This window comes from Gekko japonicus, unplaced genomic scaffold (genome assembly GCF_001447785.1).
Source record: "Gekko japonicus isolate JY-2015 unplaced genomic scaffold, Gekko_japonicus_V1.1 scaffold341, whole genome shotgun sequence".
NCBI lineage: Eukaryota > Metazoa > Chordata > Lepidosauria > Squamata > Gekkonidae > Gekko > Gekko japonicus.
The window spans coordinates 739490-764894 of record NW_015170898.1 but is presented as its reverse complement, the minus strand read 5'-3'; positions in this window follow the sequence as shown (position 1 = coordinate 764894).

Here is a 25405-nt window from a genome sequence, read left to right as displayed (position 1 = left end):
GCCTGCTGCACACAGTTCTGCCAAACAACTTTATTTCAGTTTGACTTGGTATTTACAACTTATCACAAATGGAATCCAGTGTTATGATCCTTGTTATGAACACTAGGTTAGAAGGCTTTGTACTAAAAAGGAATCACTGAAGTGCAGCCGGCTGTCACCACTGGTATGTGGGCCTGAACTGCAAACGGCTGTGTACTTCTGCTTATTAATTAAACCAATGCAACTTAGGATGTAGACATTGATGCAATATGTTGTTTCCATTCCTGGAAATACATTCCCTAAGAGTTAATAAATAATCTATGAGTGCTAATCTTTTAAAGTCAGTTCAAAGAGATGAAGTCATTTGCTATCATTATAAGCAAAAGCAGCTCAGCCTCTTCAGTATTAAAAGCTAAAGGTGCACAACACTGTTAGAGGTCTTGCATTACGAGAGCTGGAGACGTCCACCAGAAATGTGTTTGCATATTTAAGCACCTCGAATGATGTATTCCAAAGGAGCCTAAGATCAAGGCTAAGCTTTGGGGGGCACAGTCTTTTTCTGAATTGCTCCGTTTTCCACCATTTATTTTTATATAATGGCAGTGTTATTCAGACAAAACGGTTGTTGTTAGGTAATAAAATATGCTATCAATAATGACCTAATTGGTAGCCATAAACATTTATGGTACAGAAGGGGAAAAGGTACAGCAGAAAGACGGCAGTAAAAAGAGAGGGAGAGAGAAAGAGATGAGCATTTAATGCCCCCTTCTACAGCAATGGAAGCGCTGCCCCCCAGCACAAAACGTATGTTAGCAGTGATTATGAAGAGCAGGCATTCTGCTCAAGCTCAAGACACTCTTCCACTGGCTTTAAGGTGTAGAACAAGAAGATCTCACCTAATGCATTATTTGGGATAGGTCAAGCTTGAATTAAAGCCTGTTTACATAAACCCAGCTAGAGGGCATGCTCTGTTTCTCCCAGTGGTGGAAGGGGTGTCAAAAGCGGAAGGGACACTGAACAAACTGATTTACAAAATGATGCAGGGAAGAGCTAGGTTCATATTTGACTTCAAACCATATGCTTTGACTTTATGTCCTAGGCCCTAATCACAAATTTATGGGAACTATCTAGATCAAAGGTGTCATTTGTTACAAGGGCTGGATCTGACATAAATGTCACTTTGTTGGGCCGGACTATGTGTGTCATAAAATGTAACACGAGGTACCAAAGATATAAATTTTATAAAGATGATTTCAGATGCCAAATGGCAATAGCAGGCATGATTGGATTAGGTGTGATATGCAAAGGAGTAGTAGGCAGGAGATATCATCACTGGTAACGAGACAGGAAACCTAGGTCTCAGTTTGGTCCAGGAGGATTCAGTCCAGGAGGATGCAAAGAATAAATGGACATAAGTCTGAAGAAGTGAGCAGTGACTCACGAAAGCTCATACCCTGCCGCAAATTTTGTTAGTCTTCAAGGTGCTACTGGACTTTTAGTCTTTCTGCAGGTATGAGTGCAGGTATGAGTAAAGGTAAAGGTTTCCCTTGCTTGAAACCTAGTCGAATCCGACTCTAGGGAGTGGTGCTCATCTCCGTTCCCAAGCCAAAGGGCTAAGGCACATGGAATGCTGTTACCTTCCCACAGAAGCGGTACCTATTTATCTACTTGCAATTTCTTGCTTTCAAACTGCTAGGTTGGCAGGAGCTGGGGCCAGAGCAAAAACCAATGGCATGACATTTTAACCTTCCAGGACATTCAGTTGCTGACCTAAAAGTAGCAGTTCTTTTACAAAGGAATTTCAAAGGGAGATTAGAAAGAGAGACTGCTGAATCGCAACTGATAATGAAGTTTAATGCATCCTCCTGGGCTGAATTGAGATCTAGGTTTCTTCTCTCATTACCAATGACTGCTATTGTTATTTGACATCTGAAATCACTTCATTCTCCAAGATATAAGGACAGATGGACTCCCATCCTAGCTGTATCTGAAGAAGTGAGCAGTGATTCATGAAAGCTCATGCCCTGCCACAAATTTTGTTAGTCATTACGGTGCTACTGGACTCTTGCTCCCTTCCACTAGTAAAGATTGCAAGCTGTGCTGTTAGGTTTCTTTTATTTTGTTTTGTTTATTCATTTGGACCTATATCCCGCCCTCCCCACAAACAGGCTCAGGGTGGGTTCCAACAATATAAATACAATATATAATACAGTTAAAACCACTTAAAACAACAATATAAAGGTCCCGTTCACACACGCGGCTATTTGGTCCGGGAGCGGGACAGTTCGGGGCCGGATCAAACCGGTGCGATCACACCACCATATCTGGGAAGCGTCCGGCTTCCGTTCCCGAACTGTCCCTTTCCCGGGATAAGCCGCGGCAAACTGAACCACCTCCTTTGGTGGTTCAAAGGGACGCGCAGCGGCAAACTGGGCGTTTGATCGCCGACGCGTCTTTGCGCCGGCACAACCCCGGCCCGGAGCCGAACTGCGCATGCTCGGACATGCGCAGTTCGGCCGGCTAGGCGTCGGAACTGGGTTTTCTCCCCGGCGTTTGATCGCGCCGGGGAGAAAAGGCGGCGCGGCCGGGGGATCCGTGGGATCCCGCCGCGCCGTGTCAACGTCGGCGCGGCTTTTAAAAGCCGCACCTTAAAGAGGCTTTTCCCCTGCCGTGTGGCAGGGGCCAAAATAGCCCATCTGTTAGAACTGGAAAGAGGGATCTTTCCAAGTGAAATAATGCATTGCTTTCAGAGTAGACAAAATCCACTCACTGCTAGTAATGATAATAGAAAGTTCAAAAAGCAAGGGGGAGGAAGAGAGGATTGGCGACACAGCAGCAGTAGCAGCCGGGAGAAGGAAGAAGGAGAGAGCCAGTTGCTCGCGGGCTGGACACCAGCCCTGCAAGGACCGGATCAGGTCCACAAGCCGCATGTTTGACACCCCTGAACTAGATATTATTTCTTCTGCGCTTGTTCAAAGAAACTCTTGATCTAGTTTCTTATGCAGAAATTATAATCCCAGTAGGTGTCAGGGCTCCCCAGTAGGGTTGCCAACTCCAGGTTGGGTAATTCTTGGAGATAAAGGAGTAGAGCCTTGGCAAAGTTTGTGGGGGAAAGGAAGCTTAGCAGGGATGTGATGCTGTAGAGTCCACCCTCCAAAACTGCCATTTCCTCCAGGGGAACTGATTCCTGTAATCTGGAGATTGGGTGTAACTCCAGGAGATCAGTAGGTCCCACCTGAAGGTTGACAATCCTACTCCCTGTCCCCAGAGTGAGTTCTCATAATGTTCAGACCTCCACAACAAGGACCCCTAGGAAATACTAAACAAGCTAACGTTCTCAGTTTGGAAGTTGCCTGGTCACACAAGTTTAGCTTAGTTTAGCTTTCATTTAGGAGGAGAGGGTATGTTTTCCCAATATAAAAATTTAAGAATTACCTTGCTAGATTATTGATTGACTAGATGGCTCCAAGAAGTTTTACAGGAAGGCAAAAGGTGAATAATAATCATATCCTGTTGATGGGGTCACTTTATTAATTTCCACTGATTTTTTTTGCCGCTCCTTTCTTTTAAGCATGGTGTCTGATTGTCCACTTGTTCATATGATATTGCCAAATTAGCATGTGTCAGGTAATGTGATAAATTAATTCACAGGCAGATGAAAACCAAGAACCATGGTCTCTAAAAGCACCATACATTGTGTAAGTAGTCAGCAGTGGCTGTTTTAAAGTGAGAAGATCGATGCTCACTTCTAGAATGCTGGACTGCCAAATGGAGTAACTGATCATCTAACACTTCCATTGTGACTCAGAAACTATCTAAACCAGTAAGTATACACAGATTAGAACAGATTTAATTATATTATTTAAGAGCACTACAGAAGTGCAATACAGGAACCTCTCTATACCAGAATTCTTAAACAATGGCACTGAACTTCTAATAGCTGCAGTGCACTTTCTACCAGATTATAATTGCAGGTGCACTTCATACACCTACACAAAAAGGCTTACTTTGAGGCCTGTGTTGGTCCCCTAATTACAGTTGGGAACATTGCATAGAGAAATTCTATGCAAAAGAAGAAGAAGAAGAGATTGGATTTATACCCCACCCTTCACTACCCAAGGGAGTCTCAGAGCGGCTTACAAACTCCTTTCCCTTCCCCTCCTCACAACAGATACCCTGTGAGGTAGGTGGGGCTGAGAGAGCTCTGACAGAAACTGCTCTTTTTTCAAGAACAGCTCTTATCAGAACTATGGCTTGCCCAAGGTCATCCAACCAGGTGCAAGTGGAGGAGTGGGGAATCAAACCCGGTTCTCCCAGATTAGAGTCCGCGCACTTAACCACTACACCAAACTGGCGTAGCTGAATCAAGTTTGTAAACTGCCTTGAATGTCCTTGAATGTTTTCACCAAAGAACTAAAAGCACAGATATTTTAGAAGAAGAAGAGAAGAAGAGATTGGATTTATACCCCGCCCTTCACTACCCAAAGGAGTCTCAGAGCAGTTTACAAACTCCTTTCCCTTCCCCTCCCCACAACAGACACCCTGTGAGGTAGGTGAGACTGAGAGAGCTCTGACAAAGACTGCTCTTTTTCAAGGACAGCTCTTATCAAAACTATGGCTTGCCCAAGGTCATCCAGCCAGGTGCAAGTGGAGGAGTGGGGAATCAAACCTGGTTCTCAAAGATTAGAGTCTGTGCACTTAACCATGACACCAAATAGGTGGTAACGTCAACAGTGCAGCCAGGTAAGACACCCTCCCCCCAAAGATGCTGGATATACACTGGCTAGGCATCAGAGGTCATTTCGGGGGGGAACGCGGGGGAACGCAGTTCCCCCGGGTGAGGTCCAGGGGGCGGGGCACATGACGAAGCCCCGCCCCCTGCTTCCGGCCGCCCCGCCTCCAGCCCTCATTCAGCCAGGAGGAGGCAGGAGAAGAGGGAGGGTAAGTTGCTTCCTCCCCGCCTCTCCCCACCCCTGCCTGCCTGGGGCCAGGGAGGGCCTTGGCGGGGCTTCCTCGCACTCCCGCTGGCCTTGCAGGTCCGCCGCCGGGCCCCTGATGTCAGGGGGTGTGGCATATGCTAATGAGTTATGCTAATGAGTTCCCCTAGCTCTTTTTCTACGAAATGACCCCTGCTAGGCATACAGGTTCTATGACTTCCTGTTTGTTCTCAAGCCAAGCACAATGTGCAATTCAAAGTGCTGGATTTAGACTATAAAGCTCTAAATGGTCTGGGTCCCGTTTACATTGGGTCATGTCTTTTATTATGTCTATCCTCTTATGATTTAAGATGAACTGGAAATAAGGATGCTAGACTCCAGGTGGGACTTGGGGATCATCCCCTGAAATTACAGCTCCACTTGAGACTACAGTGATCAATCCCTCTGAAGAAAACAGATGCTTTGGAGGGTGTACTCTGTGGCATTGTACCCCACTAGGTCCCTGTCCTCCCCAGGCTCCATTCCCAAATCTCCAGTAATTTTCCAACCTGGATCTGGCTTCCCCCATCCCCCGGTCAGTGGCCAGGGGGGATCAGGCAACCCTAGCCAGAAAGTCTGTGTTTCAGGTCCTTTCGTGCAGCAGGCCTTTCATGCAACAGGCCCCATGAGCAGCAAGAGTATTTTCTGTAGCTGCCCCAGAGCTCTGAAATGCCCTCCTTTGTGATGTGAGATTGGCTCAACCATCTATACAGGCATTCTCTCAATGACCCAAAACCTTTCTCTTTTCCATGACATTTAATTCTGTTTATGACTAGTCTGGTTTACATTAATATTTACTGGATTTTAAGTACTATATTTATTTGAAGTTTTAATTATCAGGGGCTGTGTTTGGATGTTTTATTTTATTTTTTGCTGCTGCCACTTCAGTATACATTCAATATACAATCCGCAGATAAATCACTTAAACTCCAGAGTTACAATTTAACAAAAAGTTTTTGCAACCACAAGAAAGATCCTTGTTAAAACCCCAATATTTCTATTGCCCCCAAATATCTGCATGCTCCTGCACAATTCTGTTTGCCAAGGGCACGTTTTGATCTGTAATTAATTACCTCCTGTGCCAGGACTCTGGAGAGTGTTTTGGGAGCCCCTGATCCCTGCTGTGTTAAGCGGCATGGAGTATAAACACTCTAATTGCAGAGAACACAATGAAGAGAAATGATCCCAGAAGCGACAAATGAAGAATTTTGTCCCTCATTAGGTAATTGTGGGCCCAAGGCACCAGTATAGTTTTGCCATCACAGCCTGCACACAGTTAAGTTGCATGGCTCGGAGTGTCACACAACAAGGACTTTACAATATGAGAATGCAAATGACAGGATGGGCTCTGAGATCAATGAGAAAGAACTGCATAAGACATACTGAGAAAAAGATGAGGCTGCAATATCAGTTGAATGTAAATGATGGGAAGTAACACTGTGGTGATGTGGATGCATAACTAGCGAGACACAAACCATGTATGCCAAACCCCATTTCTGGCATTTCCCCCCTACCAGCATATAATGAAACCATCAGAATATTGGTGAAGATTAATACCTTTGCATGGCAGAAGCATCAGGTGCTTCTATGACATCCACAACTCACTAAACTGTTCATCCATTCATGGCTTGACTTCTTTGACATGGTCAAGATCTGAATTCCCCACATATGGACTGGTTATTCAAATAAATAATCAAAACATCAATTGCAGTTTTCCCATGACCCCAATCTTCCAAATGTAATGATAAATACAAAACCATAATTGATGGCCATGGTGTAAGATTTGCTTGCCTTACTCATAGTGTAATCTCGGTGGAAGGTGAAGAAGATTAATCTAGAAATGGCCCCTAAGAGGGGATGACACCAGAGAGCACACACACACAATGGGGTAGGTCAAACATAATTTCTAGTTAGCACGGAGGTATGTAAATCCCAATCATTTTATGTTTGTGGGGGGAAAACGATGGAAAAATTTCACCATGTCATGATTTACCTACAGCTTTATGTAAGAAATTCCCCGGTCAGCTGGGGAGAGAATCAAGCTGACATCACTATCCAATAAAACACATTGTTGTTTCTGGTGTTGTATTACCAATGTCATAAGTGGCTGTTGAACAAAATATTATCTCTCTCTGTCCTTTCAAGAGATGTTATTTAACCAAGTGAAAAATGACAGTCCTGACAATGAGTGTATGCTAAAATGTCAACAAACAAAAGATAAGTTTCTGGAGCACGGCAATACAAGAGCTGTTGCATTTAACAAAATCTTTCAAACCATTTTGGGACCTTCACTGTAACAGGAAGGTTAAGATCAGTCTCCTTACTAACTTTCATGAACAGTTCTCTAGTCTGTAAGTAGCTCCCTGTATTTAAATCAACAGAATTAATTTTATAATACAAGTTCAAACTATGCAAAGGGAATGGCAGAATCACATCTTTTCCTTCTTGCTCCTTTCTCCAAGACTTTTAAGAACAGGGCTTCTGGTTCATGTGTATAAAAATGTCCCATTCTGAGCTAAGGAAATACCTGGGGGCACATCAGAAATGGGGGGGGGGATCAATCCAGGTGCCATTTTTTATTTGTAAGCTTTATAGAAATCTTGTGTTTGCCTTTCATCATGATGACATCAGTGGCATCCCAGGTCTGGTAAAACAGGAAAGTTTAGAGATGTGGATTTTTTAATATATTTTTTTTTAAAAAAACCCTTTTCTTCCAAGGTCTTTTTGTTTTATTTTTTCTAGCTTTTCCAATGGGAAATTTGGGGGACTACTGGAAAAAAGTCTATATTTTCTGTTTTAAAATGAGTAAAATGCTTTTAAAGACAAAGTATGCATACTGTATACATATGCAATTCTTAAAACCAAGGTGCATTTCTGCACCAAGAAGAATACCTAATCTTCATGAGGGGAGCATGCAGGTCTTTCATTGGTTCTTATTATGAACTGAGATCGAGGCAGCTTTTCTAAAACTAGTGATTTCATTTTATTCAGCTCATAACAACACTAGACAAAATACATAGAACAAGGCTGACTTATATATGATTTGAATGGGCAAACCCACACCCAACAAACAGATAACAACCAATCGGAATACGGAGCTTGGAACCAAAGAGAGTGGTTCCTGCCGAAGTCAAAGGCTTCTCTGATTGGCCCGTTTGTCAATCCGTGCAATGCTATGTTTAATGGAACTGTGCTTAAGCTAATCAATGCTTTATTTACTTAAGACATAACACCCCTCCCCCCTAAGTTAGCACACATAGTCCTGTAATTTCACAGGCCAAGTCCTTACACGTTGCGAGTGCCTCAGTTCCACTGCAGGTGATTCAGCCCTGCGGCTGGTGTTGCTTGGACCAATGTCCCTGGGGCCGACCAAACGGTGAGTGCTGGGAGTTCCCAGCTCATTGGGCGGCACCGGTGTCTGGAAACTCTCAGGCCCATTCTCGGAGGAGTTCTCACGCCTGTTATCGGTGAAGTTCTCGTGTCCAGTACCGATAGGTGGCGTTGCTGCCTCCGGCTCTGCCTCTGGTGGTAACTGGGGTGTGATGCAAGGCAGTTCTCTCTCTGGTTATCTGGGTCCACTGTCTCTGATTCTCAAACCCAATGCCTCCAGAGCTGATCTAGGTGCTTGTGCAGATTGCGCCCCTCAGCGGTGGAGACCAAGTATGATACTGGTCCGGTGCTGGCTGTCATGGTTGCTTCCACCCACAATGGACCCTTGCTGTAATTCCTGGCGTATACGAGGTCACCAGGCTGGAACAAGTGAATGGGATCTGGAACCTCTTGCTGCAGCGGCCGGTCAGCTGTGAGGTCAGGGAGTAGGCGGTCCGATATGGTTGTCAAGCGGCGGTGCATAAGTAGTTCCGCTGGACTGCGGACCATTCGTTCTGCTTGTCCATTGGTGGACAGATGGAACAGGGTGGCTGTGATGGTCGTTGATGACCAGCAGACTCAGGCGATGTGTCCCGTTTTTCTGCATTCATGGCACTGAGTACCTCGGAAATGGCACCTTCTACGCTCATGGTTGCCCCCACAACTGGCACAGTTCATTTTGGGGGCCAGCTGCTGGCAAAAACCCTTACGGTTGTCAGCTTTCATTCAGTGAACACTGTCGTCTTCACTATCTGTGTACTCCACGCTTTCTCGGTGCACTGGTAGTTGTTTACAGGACTCTGGCAGCGTTGTCGACTGTCGCACATCTCGGGTGGACTGCTCCGCAGCTTCGGCAGCAACTGCTTCCTCATAGGCTACCTGGAAAGTGAGTTCTTTCTTTGCGAACAGCCGTCGTTGAAGTTTTTCATTCTGTAGGCCGCAAACTAGCCTGTCTCGGAGTCTGTCACTTAAGTCCGTAAAGTTGCATTGCCTTGCTGTCTTTTGGAGTGCTGCTACATACTCGGCAATGGACTTACCCTTGTTCTGATCGCGCTTGTGGAAAGCGCGTCTGCATGCGATTTCAGACGGCTTGGGCATAAAATGGTCATGCAATTTCTTAGTGATTTCAGCTAACACGGTTGTTGAGAGTTGTGCAGGTGCCACTAGCATCCGGGCCACGTCAAATATGTTTCTTCTGCACACGCTCAGGAACGTAGCCTTTCTCACCTCAGGATTAGTAACCTTGGTTGTGGTAGCATAGAATTCGAGCCAGGAGACAAAGGTGTTCCAGTCCTTGGAGCCTGCGTCGAATGGTTCGAACTGGCCTACGGTGGCCATGGTTGACTTGTTCTGCAGCGGAGGCAGCAGCAGCAATGGCGGCTGTGGTGGTGGTACTGGCTCACTGGTGTCACTTGGGACCAAGGCAACTGTTCCTTGGTCATCCATCATGACTCGCTCTCAGGGCCAAGGCAACAATTCCTTGCCCGGTCAGTGATTTGCTCTTATGGTTCTGGGGGGCTGCCTACCCACTGAATCCCACATTCATCACCAGTATTATGAACTGAGATTGAGGCAGTTCTCAACTGTTGCATGCCTTCAGTTGTCCTTTTGACCTGATTCTTCCCATGTGGTTGACCTTTTCATCATTCCCTCAGACCCCTGTAACACATATATCCTTTCCTACTTGCATTGCATCAGACAAAGGCGGCTTTGACTCTCAAAAGCTAAGCTAATAACCTGGAAATTGTTCTGGTCTTCAGGGTGCTACTGGACTCAAATCCAGCACATATACCCGCAGAAGGAAGAAGGCAGCATCTAGCTGGAACTAAGGTACATGTGTTAAGGTAGCACGGGGTGCATCAGCTTGCAGTTTGCTCTCAAATACTGGGCATATTTGCAACTGGTAGAAAACTTTGTTGTTGTTCAGTCGCACAGTCGAGTCCGACTCTTTGCGACCCCATGGACCAGATCACGCCAGGCCTTCCAGTCTTCCGCCGTCCTCTGAAGTTTGCTCAATTTCATGTTCGTTGCATCTCTGACACTGTCTAACCATCTCATCCTTTGCCGTCCCCGTCTTCTTTGACCTTCAATCTTTCCCAGCATCAGGGTCTTCTCCAGTGAGTGCTCCCTTCTCATTTGGTGGCTTAGAAAACTAAGCAAGTTAAATTCCATACCTATATCAAATATTGCAATTTTATATGTGAAGTAAAGTATAAATGATACATTTTATTTTGTTATAGCAGTAAAATTAGTTAAGTTTTGATAGGACAGTAAGTATTGCATGTATTTCAAATTTCCCCCAAACTTACATAAAAAATGCAATGACTGAAAAGGGTTCTCAGTCTTTAGAATGTGAATCGAACAGAGGCCAGCCCAGGAGTTGTTCATATATAACTCGATAAAAATCCTGAATCTGAGTTCATATTTTCACCAGATTAGTGAAAGGGAACCCTGCAAAAATGCAACACCTGGATATTCATATGATACCAGGGGCCTGTCTATGGAGTGATGTCATATTGTACATATCAAAAGGCACATTTGTTACCAAGTCAGCAAGCAACTGTGGTGTAACTAAACTGCCTTGCTTGCTTGCCTGTGTTTATAATGCATACAGGCCCCAAACTGCACAAGAGCAAAGAACAATTGGAAGTCAATGTGTCAGCAGCAGAGCAGAACACATCAACTGCAAATAAAGACATTCCTCTAAAGCAAAACCTGTCCAAAATGAATGTGTTGTTTGTTCTGTATGACTGTCATAATCTGACTGGTGCCCAGAATTCTGAGATTATTATAACAATGACATGGCAGGGGATTGAATTTCCTCAGTGACAAATGCAGGTAGGGGGAAATGGAAATAAGCATGCTCCATGTCAATTCAAAAGAGAAACAGTACTGCATTAGTAAAAAAGATGCTTATGTTTTCTGTGCTCCAGTATATATTTTTAACTTTTAACTATAAATAATATTTAAATTTCCAACATTTATAGTTGGCCCCAGTAATTTCACAAGAGTGCATCAAACCCAAAGCCATGTTCTACAGCAATGAAAAGGAGAAACATTATTGGCAAATGTGGCCATAAATTCCACTAAAAGCCTGATCTGCAACACCATTAAATCACGTAAATTAAAGCAATTTAATCCCATTTCATTCAGTGGAATCAAATCCACTTAAATCCAGGTAAAGTGACTAGGCTGTATGACATGCATTGTTGATTTGCTCAGTTTCTGTTTTGTAAACTGTACCAGCAATGATGGCTAATAATTTTGTTGCTAATTTCTAAATATTTCTCACTGTAAGAAATAAATATACAAAAAAACCCCCCAAACCCTGGTGGTTGTGCTATTGTGAGCACTCATTTTATAAGGGCTTAGAGCAGGGGTGGCCAAACTGCAGCTCAGGAGCCACAAGCGGCTCTTTCACACATATTGTGCAGCTCCTGGAAGGGTAGCTAGGGCAGTGAAGGGTAGGCATGCCTCCCCGACCGGTCTTCCCTTCCCCCGCCAGTGTTCCCCTCCTGGGGTAGGCTTGAGGTGGGAGGGAGCAGAGAAAGAAAGCAACTTTAAATTTGTTCTCAAAGCCCCCCCTCCCCCCCGCCATCTTGGAGAAAGCATTTGCCTCTGTTTTTACCTCTTTTGTTTTTATTTCTGGCAGTCTTATTTAATGTTAATAAAAAGCAAATTTGCATATTTCCCAATAAAAACATGTGCGTAATATTTGTTCATGTCTTGTGGCTCTCAGATATCTGATGTTTCTACTATGTGGCTCTTACATTAAGCAAGTCTGGCCACCCCGGCTTAGAGTAACTTTGCCTTCCCTCTGTCAGTCTCTCCCAACCTCTGTTTACCTATCCACTTCCTCAGTTCACTAGTTCTGCCATCCCTCAGCCTTCCTGAATATTGTAGTTTTTTATGAAGACCAAAACCTTGCAGAGTATAATAATAATATCCCCCTGACCAGTGCTGGATTTACGCATAAGCTAAATAAGCTACAGCTTAGGGCCTCGCAATCTGCTGGGGCCTCAAATAAAAACACAATATAAAAAATGATTTCAAATATTTAAAAGGCGTATATATTTTAAATTTTTCTAAGACCAGCTGATGTAATTTAAAACAGTAGGGGGCCTCGGGGTTTTGTATAGCTTAGGGCCTCAGCAAGTCTAAATCCGGCCCTGCCCCTGACAAAGCTGGTAGGAAAGCTTTTTATATCTTTGGAATCCTGAGGTGTTATTAAAAACTGGGGGTTTCTTGGAAAGAAGAAGAGATGATAAGCTATTTTATGTAATCATTAGCACCCACATTATGGAAATCTCATTACTTGAAAGATATCACACATAGAAATATGAGGGCCCAGACCCCCCCCCCTGGCGGGGTACCATTTTCACAGCCCCTTTTCCAATTTTTCTTACAGAAAAATGTGAGAATTTGGGGGAACACTGAAAAGAAATTCCTATTAGATACTTTCTCTTTTAGAATTAGTAAAATGCTTCTTAACGCAAGGGTCTTCACATTCAAAATGTATAGCATTAAAAAGTTTGGGAGGCAAAAACGCTACGATTACATATTTTCTCCTTTTGAGTCAGGAAAATATTGCCTAAAGTAGCATTTTACTGATTCCAAATGTACAGCATGAAAAAGTCAGAGGCCTTTTAACATTTACAAGAGAAAAACTGGGAAATTTGAGGGCCCACTGGGAAAAAAACTCTTATACTACAGACATACACAGTATTTTCAAGATTTTATTTTGATTAAATGTAATAAAGAGTTCAATGTTTTCATAAAGTTAATATCCAAATATGCTGGCCATCCTACGGATTGTGAGTATAAGGATTTCTGCCCAAATAATATACTTTTTTTTTGTTTATCACAAAATTTATTTTTGCCCTTCAACTTTTATTGGTTTCTTATATTTCAGATGGCAAAAACGGTATGTCGTATAGGATGCACAAGTCTGCAACTCTGACCTTTCCACATGTCAGTTTTGCCACTGTTTCCCAGTGAGCTGAATCCCCAGCTGATGCTCAGGCTTTGCAGCATGATCCCCAGCTGATGCTCAGGCTTTGCAGCACGCCTTCTGCAAAAGGCCATTTATTTCAGGGAATTTTTTCTTGAATTCGGATCTGACCCTTCCCATGTGTTCTGCACTTCCTTTGAAAAGGGGTTGTGTGGCTATGTCGTCATGTACTTCGTCAGCGATGGAACCTCCTTTTTTTTGCACATGTGCAGTAATGTTATAACATTATAACATGGTAAAAAAAGGCTGGATGTTTCATGGGGAATAGCATGATTGTCGCCATGGCCAGTGACTATCGAACTGGATGCACCTATTCATTACAGTGTTATTCAATAATTATGAAGCATGCTAAATGTGTCATCATGTATGTCCTCAGTGACAGAACCTCCTTTATTTGCATATGTGCAGTAATGTTATAACATGATAACATTGTATATATAAAAAAGGCTGGATGTATCGTGGGGAACAGGATGGTTGCTGCCATTTCAAAGGTCCCCCGCTCCTCCTTAGCTGCCAACTAAGAAAATGGCTGACAAAGATTCCCACAAAATCCTAATGGAAATAGTATTCTTTTCGCAATCGTCGAACTGGATACACCAATTCATAACAGTGTTATTCAATAATTATGAAGCACACTAAATGGAAACACTGCACATGTTGAATTTCCATGATTATCAAGTCAATTATATGATTCCATTATTTTCAGATGTTTAAAAGACTGAATTGTCATCAAAAACACACTGGGGAAGAGAAGGTGGGGAGAATGAAGAAACAATACAAGATGAGAGGCAACAAAACCTACCACCACCACCCCAATGAAAGGAAAGGAACTTCATGGACAGGTGATCGCATGTAGAAAGCTACATAAAATCTCACTGCTCATTTTGCCCCTGCATTGTAATACAGCAATATTATTAAGTTTTTAAAAATCAGCATCGTAACACAATCAAAACAACACTTAAAAATCAGGGTGCTGTTCATGGAGGGGTGGGGTGTACATGCAATGCTGACACCACAAAAGGGCGGCAGGAAACAAAATTTGATTTTGAGAAAAGTGGATCCGGAAAACGTGGGGTAACGGGGCTGAAAAATCAGAGCTACTCCTGGAGCAGCCAAAAATTGCACAGAAAGTTTTACACACACTGATGATTTAAGAACACTGATGCGGCAGTTTTGCACATGTGCAGAAATGGTCTCTTTTTCAAGTACTGGATAAACTTGCAGTTTACTCTGTGGCACTCTACTCCACTGAGGTGGGGACTCTGTGAAGTCTGTGGCATTGTTACCACACTGGAGTCCCTGTCCTTCCCAGGCTTCATTCCTCAGTCTTTAGGAGTTTCCCAACCTGGATCTCACAACCCTACCCCCCCCCATCTGCCACCAGGGGGCCGGGGGGGACCTGGGAACCCTATTGGGAACTGCTTCCACACTCATTGTCTGTGTTTTAAATTGTTTATACACTTTGAGATTGATTTTATGGTGGGTTCTAATTCATTTGTAAATTTTCTATATTTGATCTTTTTTGGTTTCTTTTACACTCCCTTGAAGACTTAGACTGGAATAGTGTGATGTAAACAAGCTAAATAAGTTAAATAAATATTCCAGAAACTAACCTTTGCAGTTTTGAACAGATATGAGATTACTCTATATGAGTTCAGACAGTGTATATTGTCAGACTCTTGGACAAAGTTACTCTCAACAACATTCACTGGAGGTGAATTAAAGATGTTCCAAGCTAAGAACATTGTTGACTCAGAACTGAGGTTCTGGTGTGAAACCCTCCCCCCAAGTATACATGGTTCAAATATAGCCCCCTTCAATCAACTGCCCATTCATTCCCACCTAACAAGCACGCTTCCAACCACCACCTGTAAATCACACTTTTGTTATCTAAGCTAAGGTGGTAAGCACAGACACAGACCAAGGCCATCTGGCCATCAGCCCTGGGAAAGGGAGGCATCTTCAGAAATGTTACATGAGATGCATTGCCCTACAATAAAGCCATTCTCACTCACATAAATTCACACACACTCTCCTCTGGAATTTCCCCAAACAACATGGCAAATGAGCAATCGAGTTTGACATATATAAGCAGGCATACTAGATGATATTCCTCATTACCTGCTTCAGTGCCTTGCTTACCAGGATGCAAGACTTAAATTTCTGCTGCTAGCATGATGTTTAAAAACTGTTTTTTTAACTTGCTCATAGACATACAATGCAGTCCTAATCAGAGTTATGCCTTTCTAAATCTACTGAAGTGAAAGGGCTGACAAGGGTGTAACTCTGTTTAGGATGGCACTGGGGAAGTAACTACTTTTGCTGTCTTGGCAGCAAGGCTGAGATCAAGTTAAACTATACAGCAAGCCATATGGTAGGCTGTTTTAAGGATAGCTGTTTAAGTTATCTATGTCCAACACACATATATTTTACTGTAACAAACTTAACATGACAAGAAACTAAATTGGAACTTCAGCTAGTCTATATTTTGGTAACTAACTATTCATTTGCCATCCCAGAAACTGATAAAAATAAATCCCAAACTATTAAAACCAACAGGGATTCTATTATTGATTTCAGTGGAAAGTAGATTGTGCTACTTGAAATGAAATCTGGAATTAATCCAGCCCCCAATGTCTCAAATGAAAGGGACGACAAGCACAGTTTGGATTGGTAAATGGAGCAATATTCCATGCCATTCATTATTTTCTTCTCTTAAAGAAATATAAGCCAAAAATCCCAGAACATATTGCAGATGGCCGTTGCACCAACCTATAATAAAATAGCTGGGAATTGTTTGCATTTGAGAAATCCCAGATGCACACTTTGCCTTGCAGCAGTATTTGGAGGGACACGACAGAAACAAGCTTAGAAAATAAATATGACATGGGTGCAGTGCTAGATACCCGACAAGTGTTCATCCATCTGCCATCAACAGTCAAACTGTGCATTCATTTATTTGATATTATTGCAGCATAACTGACTGTTTTTTTAACCTTGACGCCATACTTACATTCTGACATTCCCAGGGCAACTTTCAGAGCTTAATAGCTCAATGATGACTGAGAAGCAAATAGCTCTTCTCCAACTTTCAGGCACAATTCAGAGGTAACAACGAACTGTGGTTTCCTGCAAAAGCATAAAATTTTGATTTTTCAGCCATGCCTGAGGAGAGGAGGGAAACAGAAGGAGGATGAGAGAGTCTGAGGATACCTTAGGCCCATTCATGGGGTGAAAAAATATGGCTGTTATGCCTGGACTAGGCTTCAGATGGAAATGTGACCAATGGCTTAAATAGGGGGAGAGCACATTCTGCCTATGACATCATTCTTTTTTGTACCCTCATTGGGATACGATCACTGGCAAGTTAGCACACTTTAGTAGCTATGTAAAATTAACATTTTGCTTGGCAATTTGATACACAGATTCATCCATCCCTGCATTAAGGTGCAGAGAGGCAGGCTGGTTGTCCATGCTGCTTCTGCATTGGGCTCTTTCCCACATGCACATATTGTGCAGGCAGCAATAGACCTGCTCTGCCAAGTCATACAAGGCTCTTTCATTACTCGTGCAGAGTATACATACAGAGCAGAGTAGTTCATCCACTTTTCAGTAGGCTCCTGTAGGAGGTAGTGTAAGGAACAGCTGACCGGCATGAACAAAATCTCTCCCATGCACATAAGAGGGTTGCTCAATTGCAGGTGCTTGCTGGCTGTCTGGACCACCAGGGACTACTGTGAACTGAAGCACTGCCAGCACTGCAGAAATCAGAAGTCCCGTGAACAGCACATCCAAACAGTAATATTAGGCCACCTGGACATGCCCAATATGGGGCTTTATCAGGCTTAGAGACTACTGGTGCTGGAAAGAACATAGTAAAAGCAGTGTTTAGTAATCAAGCATTTCCCCTTGGTTTATTTGGATGCTGGAACTGAACTGAGACCTCGAGCAGGCTGATTCATGCCTCTTTCATTTTTCCATTCAATCCATTTTCTCTGAAAAAGGAGACATAAGCAGTGAAGCCAATATTGTTTTATTGGATCCAATGCACTGCCACTGAAACAAATACATGTACACCCAGGCCACTGCACTTTTATTAAAACAAATACAATTTAATTCAAACCAACATTCAATAGCAATTTTTTTTAAAGCAATGAAATTAAACTCTACCAATACTTCTCCTCAACGTGTTTTCACAATCAGATTCATTTGATCCATGCCCACGTAATATATATTTATTATAGATCACACATTTCATTAAAAATGAATTTACTGCAGCAAAGTTTCTCCAAAACCACACACTAGGAATTCTAACCAGCTGTAAGATTAGATAATGAAAACTGATAGGATTTTTGTTATTGATGATGATTATGAACACTAAGAAACTATGTACACTAGAAAAATAAATTTCACGACAGGCTTTCAAAAACTGCACATTGGAAATGATATACACAATGGCTCTTCATTGTCGATGAGTGGTGCTTACTCCACAGCTTGTGGGGAGCCATATTTGCATTTACCATCAACCAAAAGAACCTCATGACTACTTATCTCCTGTATACCATCCCACTAAACACATACCTACAACCATTAGTATTACATATATAACAATAACATTTTATTAAGCAGAGTACATCTGAGTATGTAGGGTTCTCTTTTCCCACTGCTGTTGAAACTTAACCCAGCCTTTGTGTACCAGGAGTAGGGGGAAGGGCTTCTCTCTCTACCTTCTCCCTCTCAACTTAGCATGATGGAGCAAAGTAGACAAGAGATTGCCAAAGCACCAAGAGAAGAGTAAGTTGGCTGTGGAGAAAGGGGAGTAAAATCACCCCCCCACACACACACGCACACACTGCAGCCACCTTACTCTTATCCTGGATGGCTCCTGTGGGGGTGGTGTTTCTCTGAGGCAGCTTGCTCTCCTCCTGACAATTTCAAGGTGCTGGGATGATATTGCAATGGCTGCAGGTGCGGGGTGTGTGTGGAGAGATGGACCCTTTACTTCCACCCTGGCATGAGGCTTTAGGGTTGCCAGGTCCCTCAGACCTGCAGTAAGGGAATGGGGGGTGAACTTACCGGAAGCAGGGAGGAATGCTGAAAATAAACACAATGTGCTTATGTCACCTGGAAGTGACAAGCCTATAAGACAGAGCTGTTCCAACAGGCACATGGTTAAGGCTTCCCACCTTGTACCATCTCCTAAACTCCCTTTTACTGTGCCATGCAGTGAGGAATGAACATGGTGACTGTTGTGACTGTTGATTTTCATCTGAGTTATATTTAATCGCTATGTTGATTTTAAATGATGTGGCCCGCCTTGAGCCCTACTGTGTAGAGAAGGGCGGGCTATAAATCCAATTTAATAAATATCTGGAACATAGGGGAAATTACCACATTGGGGAACAGTTCTCAGAGGAGCCATAAATGAGCATCTTGAGCCACAGAGTATCTTTGTTGTAAACTAATAATGGTGAATATAATAATATAATAATATAATAATAATATAATATAATAAAAAGTAGAGACATTACACTGCCAACAAAAGTCTGCATAGTCAAAGCAATGGTATTCCCAGTAGTAATGTATGGCTGTGAGAGTTGGACCATAAGGAAGGCTGAGTGCCAAAGAATAGATGCTTTCGAATTATGGTGCTGGAGAAGACTCTTGAGAGTCCCTTGGACTTCAAGGAGATCAGATCAGTCAATCCTAAAGGAAATCAACCCTAACTGTTCCCTGGAAGGCCAGATACTGAAGCTGAGCTCAAATACTTTGGCCACCAAATGAGAAGGGAGCACTCACTGGAGAAGACCCTGATGCTGGTAAAGACTGAAGGTAACAGAAGAAGGGGACGGCAAAGGATGAGACGGTTAGACAGCATTACCGATGCAACAAACATGAAATTGAGCAAACTCCAGAGGATGGCAGAAGACAGGAGGGCCTGGCGTGATGTGGTCCATGGGGTCATGAAGAGTCAGACTCAACTGTGCAACTGAACAACAACAACAACAAAATAATGGTGAATAGATCTATGTGGAATCACAGAACAGCAGGGTACTTTAAGGTATTTTCTCCAATCCCCTTTATAAGACAGGATGCTCTGTAAAAATAATTTAAAAGGACTCATAATATACCTAGATGGCCCAGGCCAGCCCGATTTGGTCAGATCTCAGAAGCTTAGGGTTTGTCCTGGTTAGTATTTGGATTGGGGGGGGGGCCTCCAAGGAAACCCAGGGTTTCTATGCAGAGGCAGGCAATGGCCTGTGAACATCTTGTGCCTTGAAAACCCTACAGGGTCGCCATAAATTGGCTGCGACTTGACAGCACTTTCTACCACCACCAGAATATTCTTAGAAAACCACAAGCAAAAAAAAATAAAGGAACACTAATTCAACATGCCCAGTAGGACAAAGAATACATTAAGTAAACCAATTGACTCAATTAAGCAATAAACTGTACAATCCCACTACAGAGCTGGCCCTCTCATTCTTCATTCAAAGATACTTCAGGGGGGGAAACAGAGTGACAAACTCTTCCCTTTGTCTATAAAGTGGGGATGCCTTCTCCTATATGCCTGAAATTTGGCAGGGAGGGTCCCTTTAGTGAGGGATACAGTCTTGAGCATTGTATGCCATTTGGATGAGAGAAAAGGGTTACAACTGGAACTCTTTTTTGCCACTGAAACCAATGAGGTTTTCTAAAAAAACTAATAAAAAATAATCACGAGTATTAATGAAAATACAATTTAAAAATGTAAAATGTAAAATTAATTAAACCTTGAGTATGTACCCTATGTATACATCCATTAACGTATGTAACCCTATGTATACATCCATTAATTAAATACAGGCTTCTGTTTGGACCCATGAAGGGACAATTTTGTGCCAAACACAATAGGAATCAGGATAAAAGCTTAAGGGAAGCCTATATAAACATTTTTATGGCAATATATTACTGTCTCAATAACTGCTTCATTATAACCCCCAAATATGACAAATATGCAATATTTGGTGAATACATGTGATTAAAATGTCCTAAGAACATCCTTTTCCTGGACACACAGGGAAACAAATTTAGTTATCTTTGGGGGCAGGATGTTGTTGCCAGGATTTTATTATCATGAACTGCACCACTTTTCTTGTGAACCTAGAAGCCTCTCAGAATACTGATAGTCAGATGTCGCCTTCTCCATACAGGGAACAGATGCTCCTATCTCTTCTTCAGCCCTAACCTGCTAGAAAGTGATGGCTATTGGACACTACCCACAAAGCTGTGCAAGCCTTACTGAAGCCTTCCTATGCAAGCATGCCTTACTGAAACAAACAAACAAGAGCAGAAAAAGTCTATATTCTGGACCTATGTTCCAACACCGAGTTGTGTGAGTTGCAATACCCTTCCCCTGCCACTCTCCAATATAACATCATCAAGGTGGCTTCTGCAATGGCCTTCCTAAGCCACAGTTTAGCAGCTGCAGCTGCCACTCAGGCGCCTTCTCTTCTACCAACCTGACACAGAGAGGGAGAGGAAGCCCTATGCTGAGTGATTTTAATTAATACTGATGTTTATCAAGCAGCAATGGAAGCTACTGCTGAGTGTCATGTTGGTTTAGAAGAAAATGGTATGCAGCTGTCTCAGTGTGTCAGACTATCCTGTCTTCATTATGGATAAAATCTTCTACCACAGAATTATCACATCAATGCTAGGAAGACATTTGCAAACTTTAGTCTGTGTACTGCTTGTCTATGTATTTATTGTACTTCTATCTTGCATTTTTTCCTGTAGGGAACCCAAGGTGCTAAACATAATTTCCCAGGGCATCTACCACCCAGGCACTGACTGCTTCAGCAACGTTTCTATAGTATGTATCTTCAAACATACCCTAGCACCACCACAATGCCAACACAGGGCGAACAGTTCATAACATTTTGGTTGCTGCAATCCTGAATCACTACTGTGGATAAGTCCCACTGACATCAATAGGACTAATGATTCATAACACTTAACTGCAACATATGTTATCTCACAGACTGACTTTATATGAATAATTGTACGGGGAAATTCAAATTTCACCATAAGGTGACATATCCTTGTAATTTCCTCATAGTGACATGTTCTTATGAAGGGACCTCTCATATCATGAAGTACCTTTTTGGTATTAAAAAAAGATGACTGGGGGAGGGCGTGATAGAGGTTTATAAGATCATGCATAGGGTAGAAGAAATGGCTAGAAAGAACTTTTCCTTCCTCTCCCACAACACTAGAACTTGGAGGCACCCAATGAAGCAGATGAGCAGTAGGTTCAGGACAAAACAAAATACCTCTTTGCTCAATGATTAATAAAATTGTGGAATTCACTTCCAGTGGATGTGGTGATGGCCATGAGCATAGACAGCTTTAAAAGGGGGTTAGACAGATTCATGGAGGATGGCTCTATCAGTGGCTACTGGCTATGGCGACTAAAGGGAACCTCAACATACAGAGGCTGTGAACCTCTGAATACCAATGCTAGGGGGCAGCATGAGGGAAAGGCCTTAGCCTCTATGTCCTGTTTGTTGGCCCTCCGGGCAACTGGTTGGCTAATATGTGTGAAAGGATGCTGGACTAGATGGACTAGTAGTTTGATCCAGCAGGGCTCTTCTTATATTCTTATCCAAAAGTTGTGAAATATGATATAAAGAAATGAATTGAACCTCTTTCACTATAAGGGGTGCATTTATAAAAACAAGTATCTACAGGGGACAAACCCAACCTGTAGTCACAGCACATGCAAACTCATACGTATTCTAGTTCTAAACATGCCATTTGTCTTCTGATGACCCTCTTCTCTTTGACATTTGCCATTCCAAAACTCAGCCCAGTTTGTTGCACAATCAAATTTGAGGGGGGGGGATAATTAAAGAGCTCAAATCTTGTTGTGTTCACTAGAGAACAGTCTTCCCCTTGCTCTCCATCCACCTATATTGGCACTGCCTCCTAGAAAAAAATCCTCCACACCTTCAGGTGCCAATGCAAGCTGCTCACCAGGCTTGTGGGATCTCTTCTTGCTCTGCTCACACTCTTATGTTCACCTTTCTCCTCTCCTATGCTAATATTTCTTGTTTTAGTGTCTTGTTCCCTGGGAGAATTGCTAACACCAAACATTGTTCTGCTGCTTCAGATCAACACGGCTACCCACCTGAATCTGCTAACACCATAATATCACTTCTGGCTTGGCCGTGTTTACATCCAGTTGAGGCAATCATATGATGAAAAGGCTAGAAAAACCCCGTTGGTGGCAGTGACTCACACTAGAAATAGTCATGCAATGTTGCATTACACTGGATTTGAGGATATATTTGCTGTAGAAGGAGAGTTGGGCGCCAGGGAGAAGCAGAACAGTCTAAAAATAGTTGCTTGGGGTTTTTTGAACAGGAGTGATGTTTAGGAGGTAAGAAGAGCAATCACAGAAGTAAACAAAATGCTCACAAAATTCCCTTCTGGGGAAAAAAGTGGGGTATAAATGAAGTAAATAAAATAAATTAAATGGCAGGTCATTATTGCAGGGGAAATGGTAACATTTTTAGTATAAAAGGCCATGTTATAGTTGCCAACAAACCTATAGAAAGATGTCTCATCCCTTTAAGAGAAGCTTAATATGTGGAAATAGGTAGCTACAGCTTTTCTTGGCATGGGTCAATAACATCATGAGGTAAATAAACTTCAGTTAAAGGGATATAACTTTTTTTCTCCTGGTTGTTGGTATCACTGGGCCACATACACACTGCTGGAGTAGTCCACAGAAACTGCACAGTCTTCATATAAGTAAAACAATTTTTAAAAAACGTCTTTACAGCCTCACAAAAATGATATGGGCAAGGATAAGATTGTCTCTCTCATCGCCATTAACATCACAGCCACTAGCCAGTAAGAGCCTGTGATATCTGCAAAACCATATTTCATCCAGAACTCTAAAACGTAATAAATATGTTAGCAGGGTAGAAGAGGATCACATTTTCCTGGTGCCAAAATATTATAATTTGAGTGCAAGGGAAAAACAATATTCCCATAACAGAAGTGCTCTTGGGGAAAGTCTGTACCCCAAGGAACAACTGATTTATAGCACAATGAACATATGACTGAAAAAAACCTAACTCTACAATCTATATACTAACAACACATTACCAACAGGCTTGTAGACATGTCTTTAAATTATTTGCTGTGGACACCGACAGTTCAATAAATATTTGAACAGCTGGCAATCTCTATTTTTGTAGAACAATACTTTGAATGGCTCTCAAAAAAATTCAAAAAGATCCATAATAACCCTGTGAAAACTCATGCCATAAAAGATAGACTAGGTAAAGGTAAAGGTCTCCCTTGCTCGAAAGCCAGTCGAGTCCGACTCTAGGATTGCGGTGCTCATCTCCGTTTCCAAGCCGAAGAGCCAGCGCTGTCCGAAGACGTTTCCGTGGTCATGTGGTCGGCATGAAAGGCGCACGGAACGCTGTTACCTTCCCACCAAAGTGGTACCTATTTATCTACTTGCAATTTCTTGCTTTCGAACTGCTAGGTTGGCAGGAGAATACACATGCACAAAAACAATGCATGTACAGAAACTGGGAATGTCCCCAACAAGAAAAGCTACAGGATTTTGCATCTTTCACAAAAACCTATCCTGAAAAAGTACTACATAGGGCAGTGGCCCTATCACACAACTGGCTTTCCATATGGCAGACAGAAAGGATGGTCTGCGTACTTTGTATGTGATTGTTGCAGCATGGGAGTCAGTTCTGCATAGTTTGCTCCCATGCCAAATTGGCAAATAATATACCTTTTCTTTACTTCAATATTTCTAACTGGTCAATGTGGATACTAGACCATGAATCATGAGCAGACAAGATCTCTTTCTACAGATCTGAAAAATGCCCCAGGTTTGCAGAAAAATTAAAAATTTAAACACACACACAAACAGAACATGGGGGTGAGGAATAGAAAAACCCCGAACAGTAGAAGTAGCATACGTAGCTTTAAGAAATGAATGCCATCAGTGGCCATTTCTAGGCAACTACAACAGTATTACCAGCCTTCAAACCTTGGTTTCTATCAGTAAAAAGTGGGGAGGGGGACGATAACTCATTGTGTCATGGGCCAGCCAGCTGAGGAGGAATCTGAAGAATAGGGCCCCACACTGACAGAACCCCCACCTGAGCAGCTGGATCCAGCAGCAGACCCAACAGGGGAAGCACTGGAAAGCAAGAATGCTTCCCAGTCACGACCAGGCTGCTTTATCTTCGGAGAAAGAGACATCACAGAGGCCAGCTCCCCACCTTCACCTCTCCCGAGCCAGTAGAGTATAGAAGAAGAAGAAAGCACTTGGCATCTCAGGAGAGTCGAAGGGGCATCTGCTTGGCTGCTCAGCAATGGTCAGTGTTAGTTCCAGGAGCAGAGCCCTTCCAGGAGCAGAGTCCTTGCAAGACCCAGCAGGCCCGTAGCCTGTGTGGGGCCCTGGGGGCCCAGCCTCCCATGGGTTTTGCGGGCCCCTCCCCCGATCACATGTCATGTGACCCGACAGCTCCTGTGCAGCCCGTCCCAGGCTGGGGAGGGAAGGAGCGAAGGGCGGGTCGGGGGGCAGAGCAAGCGGCAAGAGGAGCTACGGCGGCACTTGGAGTTGCTCCCGCCAAGGTCCCCAAAGGCGCCGTAGAAGTTTTGGTGCATCCCGCTATGCACGCGCGGCTCCCCTCGCCGTTGCTTCCTGCCTCCTTTGCTCACTGTGGGGCCGCCGCCAGCCCAATCAGCGCCCCTGAGCAGGAAATCCAGCATGAATCCTTGGCGGCGTCCAGGGAAGCGCTGGCCTTCCGCCCCATCCCGCTCACTCGCCGCTTCCTGCCTCCCTCTGCTCACTGCGGGGAGGGAGAAGCCGCATGTTGCAAGAAGCATGCGTGCTTGGGGAGGGGGGATGGCGCGGGGAGGCGGCTGGCCCGGCTGAGCTGCGGCAGAGCGCGAGCGGGGGACTCCGGCTCCTCCTGCGCACTATGCAGGTGTGGGAAGTGGGAAGGGGGAGGCAGCAGAGGAGACGCGGAAAAGGAGATGCGGT